The sequence below is a fragment of the Oncorhynchus mykiss genome, chromosome 27 (assembly GCF_013265735.2).
Source record: "Oncorhynchus mykiss isolate Arlee chromosome 27, USDA_OmykA_1.1, whole genome shotgun sequence".
NCBI classification, from domain to species: Eukaryota; Metazoa; Chordata; class Actinopteri; order Salmoniformes; family Salmonidae; genus Oncorhynchus; species Oncorhynchus mykiss.
This window is the reverse complement of record NC_048591.1, coordinates 33,995,661-34,005,704: the sequence shown is the minus strand read 5'-3', so window position 1 is coordinate 34,005,704 and position 10,044 is coordinate 33,995,661.

Below are 10,044 nucleotides of genomic sequence, written 5' to 3'. Positions count from 1 at the left end.
GATTCATTATTTGGCTCTGTTGGATAAATGCATGATGCAAGACCTCATTTGTACTTTTGAGCCCAATCTGTTGAACAGATAAATCAATTGCAATAATCAATAATCCATTAAATCATCATCCTATTTTATTATTTTTGTACACACACACACACACACACACACACACACACACACACACACACACACACACACACACACACACACACACACACACACACACACACGCATGCATGTACGCCAGAACGCACCAGACACTGGACATTCGCACCACACCCTCCATTCATTCTGTAGAGGGAGGTTCAGCTCTGAGACAGTAGACACTGGCAGTTTCCCAGGTTACCACAGAAGTCTGTCAGCTTTCCATGCCAGGCAGTCCCATTCTCATCTCCAACAGCCCAGTGTGCCAACACACCATCACCACCAACCCTCCACCCCCACCATCACCACCACCACACCCTAGATAAAGCTGTCCCAACATCAGTCCGAACATCTTACCACTTCTACACCTGGCTATCAGCGGATCCTTGTCTGGAAGCAAACAGTTAATTCAGCCTCATTTACTGCGTTTAGAAAAACATAGCTGATTTGGATTCTAATGACAACCTATGGCATAAGGGGACAACCAGCGGATACGATACAATCCGTAATTTCGATTTAGACATTCATGAGCGAACTAGGATGTAGTCAATATAACTACTTGTTTAGCACTTTTTGAAATGTACATCGACAGAATTCGGAACATGGGCCGTTCTTACAGTGTTCTCCCTGTACACCAAGTCAGAACCGTAGGATAAATAAAGGGGCATATAAGCAGACAATGAAAGCTCTTACAATATTCAATAATTACATTCAAAACAGGTTATAGGCTACATGTGCACCACCAAGTCATAACAAAAGGCGAAATTAAGAGGGTAAATAGACAAAAAAAAATTGGGTGACACACATGGGCAACTAACAGTATACATACAGTGGGGAGAACAAGTATTTGATACACTGCCGATTTTGCAGGTTTTCCTACTTACAAAGCACGTAGAGGTCTTTAATTTATATCATAGGTACACTTCAACTGTGAGAGAGGGAATCTAAAACAAAAATCCAGAAAATCACATTGTATGATTTTTAAGTAATTAATTTGCATTTTATTGCATGACATAATTATTTGATACATCAGAAAAGCAGAACTTAATATTTGGTACAGAAACTTTTGTTTGCAATTACAGAGATCATATGTTTCCTGTAGTTCTTGACCAGGTTTGCACACATTGCAGCAGGGATTTTGGCCCACTCCTCCATTCAGACCTTCTCCAGATCCTCAGCTCCCTCCAAAGACTTTCTATTAGGTTCAGGTCTGGAGATTGGCTAGGCCACTCCAGGACCTTGAGATGCTTCTTACGGATTCACTCCTTAGTTGCCCTGGCTCTGTGTTTCGGGTCGTTGTCATGCTGGAAGACCCAGCCACGACCCATCTTCAATGCTCTTACTGAGGGAAGGAGGTTGTTGGCCAAGATCTCGTGATACATGGCCCCATCCATCCTCCCCTCAATATGGTGCAGTCGTTCCCTTTGCAGAAAAGCATCCACAAAGAATGATGTTTCCACCTCCATGCTTCATGGTTGGGATGTTATTCTTGGGGTTGTAATCATCCTTCTTCTTCCTTCAAACACGGCAAGTGGAGTTTAGACCAAAAAGCTCTATTTTTGTCTCATCAGACCACATGACCTTCTCCCATTCCCCCTCTGGATCATCCAGATGGTCATTGGCAAACTTCAGACAGGCCTGGACATGCGCTGGCTTGAGCAGGGGGACCTTGCGTGCACTGCAGGATTTTAATCCATGACGGTGTAGTGTGTTACTAATGGTTTACTTTGAGACTGTGGTCCCAGCTCTCTTCAGGTCATTGACCAGATCCTGCCGTGTAGTTCTGGGCTGATCCCTCACCTTCCTCATGATCATTGATGTCCCACGAGGTGAGATCTTGCATGGAGCCCCAGACCGAGGGTGATTGACTGTCATCTTGAACTTCTTCCATTTTCTAATAATTGCGCCAAGAGTTGTTGCCTTCTCACCAAGCTGCTTGCCTATTGTCCTGTAGCCCATCCCAGCCTTATGCACGTCTACAATTTCATCCCTGATGTCCTTACACAGCTCTCTGGTCTTGGCCATTGCGGAGATGTTGGAGTCTGTGTGGACAGGTGTCTTTTATACAGGTAACGAGTTGGTAGGTGATCAAATACTTATGTCATGCAATAAAATGCAAATTAATATCTTAAAAATCATACAATGTGATTTTGGGGATTTTTGTTTTAGATTCCGTCTCTCACAGTTGAAATGTACCTATGATAAAAATTACAGACCTCTAAATGCTTTGTAAGTAGGAAAACCTGCCAAATTGGCAGTGTATCAAATACTTGTTCTCCCCACTGTATATCCCTGGCATATTACATAATTTATGCAGCAGCATACAATAGATTTTTGGACTCACCTTGTTGTGCTGTGCTCACTTGAACAGAAAGGTGGAGTGATGGTCCTTCGTGGGTAAAATTTGTCATCAGAGTCGGGCATTCTCTGGATTTATGGTGCTTTCAAGACAACTGGGAACTCAACTACAACAAAACAGTTTCATCATGATGACGTCAGTGATCTTCAGGTCGTAGCTCTAGAAAGAGGCCCGAGTTCCCGATTTACAATTCTGAGTTGGATGACCGTTCAAAACGTATTTTTCCAGACGTAGCTCGTTTATTCCCGAGTTCCAGTTGTCTTTTTTTATTTATTTTATTTCACCTTTATTTAACCAGGTAGGCAAGTTGAGAACAAGTTCTCATTTACAATTGCGACCTGGCCAAGATAAAGCAAAGCAGTTCGACACATACAACGACACAGAGTTACACATGGCGTAAAACAAACATACAGTCAATAATACAGTATAATAAACAAGTCTATATACGATGTGAGCAAATGAGGTGAGATGAGGGAGGTAAAGGCAAAAAGGCCATGGTGGCAAAGTAAATACAATATAGCAAGTAAAACACTGGAATGGTAGATTTGCAATGGGAGAATGTACAAAGTAGAAATAAAAATAATGGGGTGCAAAGGAGCAAAATAAATAAATAAATAAAATACAGTAGGGAAAGAGGTAGTTGTTTGGGCTAAATTATAGGTGGGCTATGTACAGGTGCAGTAATCTGTGAGCTGCTCTGACAGTTGGTGCTTAAAGCTAGTGAGGGAGATAAGTGTTTCCAGTTTCAGAGATTTTTGTAGTTGGTTCCAGTCATTGGCAGCAGAGAACTGGAAGGAGAGGCGGCCAAAGAAAGAATTGGTTTTGGGGGTGACTAGAGAGATATACCTGCGTGTGCTACAGCGTGTGCTACAGGTGGGAGATGCAATGGTGACCAGCGAGCTGAGATAAGGGGGGACTTTATGTAGCCGGGTCTTGTAGATGACATGGAGCCAGTGGGTTTGGCGACGACTATGAAGCGAGGGCCAGCCAACGAGAGCGTACAGGTCGCAATGGTGGGTAGTATATGGGGCTTTGGTGACAAAACGGATTGCACTGTGATAGACTGCATCCAATTTGTTGAGTAGGGTATTGGAGGCTATTTTGTAAATGACATCGCCAAAGTCGAGGATTGGTAGGATGGTCAGTTTTACAAGGGTATGTTTGGCAGCATGAGTGAAGGATGCTTTGTTGCGAAATAGGAAGCCAATTCTAGATTTAACTTTGGATTGGAGATGTTTGATATGGGTCTGGAAGGAGAGTTTACAGTCTAACCAGACACCTAAGTATTTGTAGTTGTCCACGTATTCTAAGTCAGAGCCGTCCAGAGTAGTAATGTTGGACAGGCGGGTATGTACAGGTAGCGATCGGTTGAAGAGCATGCATTTAGTTTTACTTGTATTTAAGAGCAATTGGAGGCCACGGAAGGAGAGTTGTATGGCATTGAAGCTTGCCTGGAGGGTTGTTAACACAGTGTCCAAAGAAGGGCCAGTTTGTCTAGCCCGGCTGATTTGTAGGGGTCCAGATTTTGCAGCTTATTCAGAACATCAGCTGAGCAGATTTGGGAGAAGGAGAAATGGGGAAGGCTTGGGCGAGTTGTTGTGGGGGGTGCAGTGTTGTTGACCGGGGTAGGAGTAGCCAGGTGGAAGGCATGGCCAGCCGTAGAAAAATGCTTATTGAAATTCTCAATTATGGTGGATTTATCAGTGGTGACAGTGTTTCCTATCTTCAGTGCAGTGGGCAGCTGGGAGGAGGTGTTCTTATTCTCCATGGACTTTACAGTGTCCCAGAACTTTTTTGAGTTAGTGTTGCAGGAAGCAAATTTCTGCTTGAAAAAGCTAGCCTTGGCTTTTCTAACTGCCTGTGTATAATGATTTCTAGCTTCCCTGAACAGCTGCATATCACGGGGGCTGTTCGATGCTAATGCAGAACGCCATAGGATGTTTTTGTGTTGGTTAAGGGCAGTCAGGTCTGGGGAGAACCAAGGGCTATATCTGTTCCTGGTTCTAAATTTCTTGAATGGGGCATGTTTATTTAAGATGGTTAGGAAGGCATTTAAAAAAAATATCCAGGCATCCTCTACTGACGGGATGAGATCAATATCCTTCCAGGATACCCCGGCCAGGTCGATTAGAAAGGCCTGCTCGCTGAAGTGTTTCAGGGAGCGTTTTACAGTGATGAGTGGAGGTCGTTTGACCGCTGACCCATTACGGATGCAGGCAATGAGGCAGTGATCGCTGAGATCTTGGTTGAAAACAGCAGATGTGTATTTAGAGGGCAAGTTGGTTAGGATGATATCTATGAGGGTGCCTGTGTTTAAGGCTTTGGGGAGGTACCTGGTAGGTTCATTGATAATTTGTGTGAGGTTGAGGGCATCAAGTTTAGATTGTAGGATGGCTGGGGTGTTAAGCATGTTCCAGTTTAGGTCGCCTAGCAGCACAAGCTCTGAAGATAGATGGGGGGCAATCAGTTCACATATGGTGTCCAGAGCACAGCTGGGGGCAGAGGGTGGTCTATAGCAGGCGGCAACGGTGAGAGACTTGTTTTTAGAGAGGTGGATTTTTAAAAGTAGAAGTTCAAATTGTTTGGGTACAGACCTGGATAGTAGGACAGAACTCTGCAGGCTATATTTGCAGTAGATTGCAACACCGCCCCCTTTGGCAGTTCTATCTTGTCTGAAAATGTTGTAGTTTGGAATTAAAATGTCTGAATTTTTGGTGGTCTTCCTAAGCCAGGATTCAGACACAGCTAGAACATCCGGGTTGGCAGAGTGTGCTAAAGCAGTGAATAGAACAAACTTAGGGAGGAGGCTTCTAATGTTAACATGCATGAAACCAAGGCTATTACGGTTACAGAAGTCGTCAAAAGAGAGCGCCTGGGGAATAGGAGTGGAGCTAGGCACTGCAGGGCCTGGATTCACCTCTACATCGCCAGATGAACAGAGTAGGAGTAGAATAAGGGTGCGGCTAAAAGCAATAAGAATTGGTCGTTTAGAACGTCTGGAACAGAGAGTAAAAGGAGGTTTCTGGGGGCGATAAAATAGCATCAAGGTATAATGTACAGACGAAGGTAAGGTAGGATGTGAATACAGTGGAGGTAAACCTAGGTATTGAGTGATGAAGAGAGAGATATTGTCTCTAGAAACATCATTGAAACCAGGAGATGTCATTGCATGTGTGGGTGGTGGAACTAATAGGTTGGATAAGGTATAATGAGCAGGACTAGAGGCTCTACAGTGAAATAAGCCAATAAACACTAACCAGAACAGCAATGGACAAGGCATATTGACATTAAGGAGAGGCATGCTCAGTCGAGTGATCAAAAGGGTCCAGTGAGTGGAGAGGTTGGTTGGGGGTCACGGCGATTTAGACAGCTAAATCGGTAGCAAGCTAGCATAGGAGCAAGCTAGCATAGAATGGAGGTCTGTTATTAGCCAACTCTTGCGTTCCGTCAGTAGATTTCCGTGTGGTAGAGGGGATTAATCCAAATCACACAACAACAACAAAAATAAGAACAATAGATATAGTTATAGAGGCCCAAGAAGAAAAATAAATAAATAAATACAAATAAAATAAAAATTGTCCGATTGTCTATTCAGATAGCAGCCGATAAGATAGCCAACGGCTAGCAAGCCGTAGATGGGCGCCCAGGCAACGTTGCGCCGGAGGAGCCAGCCGGACAATTCCCTCGGGTAGACAACGTCGGCAGTCCAACTGTGAAGGCCCGGTGGGGCTCCGCGTAGGCAGCAAAACGGGTCTTGAACTCACTAAAGTCAGATTTTTCAGTTCTGAGTTAACAGTTTTTTTGAGCTTTGCAGAAATCATGCTTCATTGGCAGCATGGCCAATGTTGAATGTTTATCATTTTAAACTAGGAAAAGAGCCCCTTAATCACAGATTTGGGACCACTGTCACTGATTGCTTCCAAATCACTCATTGTTGAATTTGCAATTTACAACTTGTTGTGTAATGTTTATGTCCAATAGCCGATGAGCACCGATACATTTTATCTATAATTTATCTTCATTATTTTTCTTCGTATGAACAAGAATTAAAAAGGATTTGCCAGTAGATTGTCGACTTGATTCATGATGATGACTGCTAGCTAAGATTTTCAAAGTATGATGTTGACATGATCAGTCCAATCCAAGCTACTGTACATATAATGTGATTTGACATAATTTTATCTGTGGCCAATGACCTTGAGCCTTCTCGGATGGGCACCTGTATTGTAACTCTATGGCCGCACCCAAGGGGCTATAATTTTCAAGAAACAGATAAAAGTATTGGAAACTTCTGATACCAAACATTGAACAAAATGTTGATGAAGATGCCGATTACGGTCTGAGAAAGAGTATTTTTCTGAATACCACAGGACCTTGAAACATCAAGAAAGCAGTTTCAGTACATGCCTGTGACAACCTGGTGTGTCTGAGTGTGTTTGTGAGGGTGTGTTTGTGTTGTGTGTGTGTGTGTGTGTGTGTGTGTGTGTGTGTGTGTGTGTGTGTGTGTGTGTGTGTGTGTGTGTGTGTGTGTGTGCTGGTGTGTATATCCTCCCTCACTTTATCTATCAACTTCATTGATTTTCTGAACTATTTTGAACCATTTTATGAACTATTTTAGAATTATGTCTCCCCATTCCTCTTTCAAATCAAATCAAATCAAATGTATTGGTCACATACGGCAGGGTAGCCTAGTGGTTGGCAGGGTAGCCTAGTGGTTAGAGCGTTGGACTAGTAACCAGAAGGTTGCAAGTTCAAACCCCCGAGCTTACAAGGTACAAATCTGTCGTTCTGCCCCTGAACAGGCAGCTAACCCACTGTTTCTAGGCTGTCAATGAACATAAGAATTTCTTCTTAACTGACTTGCCTAGTTAAATAAAGGTAAAAAAAAATACACATATTTAACAGTTCCTAGCTCCAACAATGCAGTAGTATCTAACAATACACAAATATAAAAGTAAAATAATGGAATTAAGAAATATATAGATATTAGGATGAGCAATGTCAGTGTGGCATTGACTAAATACAGTAGAATATAATACAGTATATTCATATGATATGAGTAAAGCAGTATGTAAACATTAAGTGGCCAGTGATTCCAAGTCTATGTATATTGGGCAGCAGCCTCTAAGGTGCAGGGTTGAGTAACCGGGTGGAAGCCAGCTAGATGGCTATTTAACACTCTGATGGCCTTGAGATAGAAGCTGTTTTTCAGTCTCTCTGTCCCAGATTTGATGTACCTGTACTGACCTCGCCTTCTGGATGATAGTGAGGTGAACCGGCAGTGGCTCGGGTGGTTGATGTCCTTGATTAGCTTTTTGGCCTTCCTGTGACATCGGGTGCTGTAGGTGTCCTGGAGGGCAGGCAGTGTGCTCCCGGTGATGCGTTGGGCAGACCGTAACACCCTCCGGAGAGCCCTGCGGTTTCAGGCGGTGCAGTTGCTGTACCAGGCGTTGATACAACCTGACCGGATGCTCTCAATGGTGCATCTGTAAAAGTTTCTGAGGGTCTTAGGGGCCAAGCCGGATTTCTTCAGCCTCCTGAGGTTGAAGAGGCGCTGTTGCTCATTCTTCGCCACGCTGTCTGTGTGGGTGGACCAATTCAGATTGTCATTGATGTGTATGCCGAGGAACTTGAGGCTTTCCCCCTTCTCCACTGAGGTTCTGTCGATATGGATTGGGGAGTGCTCCCTCTGCTATTTCCTGAAGTCCGTGATCAGCTCCTTCGTTTTGTTGACATTGCGGGAGAGGATATTTTCCTGGCACCACCCTGCCAGGGCCCTCACCTCCTCCCTACAGGCTGTCTCATCATTGTTATTAATAAGGCCTACTACTGTTGTGTCGTCTGTAAACTGTATACATTCTGTATACATCTGGCCCTTCTTTGGACACTGTGTTTTAACAAACCTCCAAATGAGCTTCAATTGCATACAACACTTCTTCCGTGGCCTCCAACTGTTCTTAAATGCTAGTAAAACTAAATGCATGCTCTTCAACTGATCGCTGCCCGCACCCTCCTGCCCAACTAGCATCACTACTCAGGATGGTTCTGACTTAGAATATGTGGACAACTATAAATACCTAGGTGTCTGGTTAGACTGTAAACTCTCTTTCCAGACTCACATTAAGAATCTCCAATCCAAAATTAAATCTAGAATCGGCATCCAATTTCGCAACAAAGAATCTTTCTCTCATGCTGCCAAACATACCCTCATAAAACAATGCTCGCAGCATAAGTTGGCGCTACAAAGTATTAACTTAAGGGGGCTGAATAATTTTGCACGCCCAATTTTTCAGTTTTTGATTTGTTAAAAAAGTTTGAAATATCTAATAAATGTCGTTCCACTTCATGATTGTGTCCCACTTGTTATTGATTCTTCACAAAAAAATACAGTTTTATATCTTTATGTTTGAAGCCTGAAATGTGGCAAAAGGTCGCAAAGTTCAAGGGGGCCGAATACTTTCGCAAGGCACTGTATCTCCCTCACTAACTTTCAGCATCAGCTATCAGAGCAGCTTACCGATCACTGCACCTGCACACAGCCCATCTGTAAATAGCCCACCCAACTACCTCATCCCCATATTGTTATTTCTTCTGCTCTTTTGCACCCAGTATCTCTACTTGCACATCATCATCTGCACATCTATCACTCCAATGTTAATGCTAAATTGTAATTATTTTGAAATTATGGCCTATTTATTGCCTTTACGTCCCTACTCTTACTACTGTACATTTGCACACACTGTATATAGATTTTTCTATTGTGTTGTTGACTGTACTTTTGTTTATCCCATGTGTAAATCTGTGTTGTTGTTTTTGTCGCACTGCTTTGCTTTAACTCGGCCAGGTCGCAGTTGTAAATTAGAACTTCTTCTCAACTGGCCTACCTCGTTAAATAAAGGTGAAATAAGAATACAACTTTTTTTTAAACTTGATGATTGAGTTGAAGGCGTGCATGGCCATGCAGTCACTGGGAGTTCAGAAGGGGGCTGAGCACGTACCCACGTGGGGCCCCTGTGTTGAGGATCAGCGAAGTGGAGGTGTTGTTTCCTACCTTCACCACCTGGAGGGTGGCCTGTCTCGATGTCCAGGACCCAGATGCACAGGGCGGGTTCAGACCCAGGGCCCCGAGCTTGGATGAGCTTGGAGGGTACTATGGTGTTGGAGGGTACTGTAGTGGTGCTTGGAGGGTACTATGGTGTTGAAGGCTGAGCTGTAGTCAATGAATTGCATTCTTACATAGGTATTCCTCTTGTCCAGGTGGGATAGGGCAGGGTGCAGTGTGATGTAGATTGCATCGTCTGTGGATATATTGGGGCTTCAAACAAATTGTTGTGAGTCTAGGGTATCAGGTAAGGTAGAGGTGATATGATCCTTGACTAGTCTCTCAAAGTACTTCATGATGACAGAAGTGAGTGCTACGGGGCGATAGTCATTTAGTTCAGTTACCTTTGCTTTCTTGGGTACAGGAACAATGGTTGACATTTTGAAACATGTGGGGACAGCAGACTGGTATAGGGAGAGATTGAGAGACCACAGTCCTTTGAAGC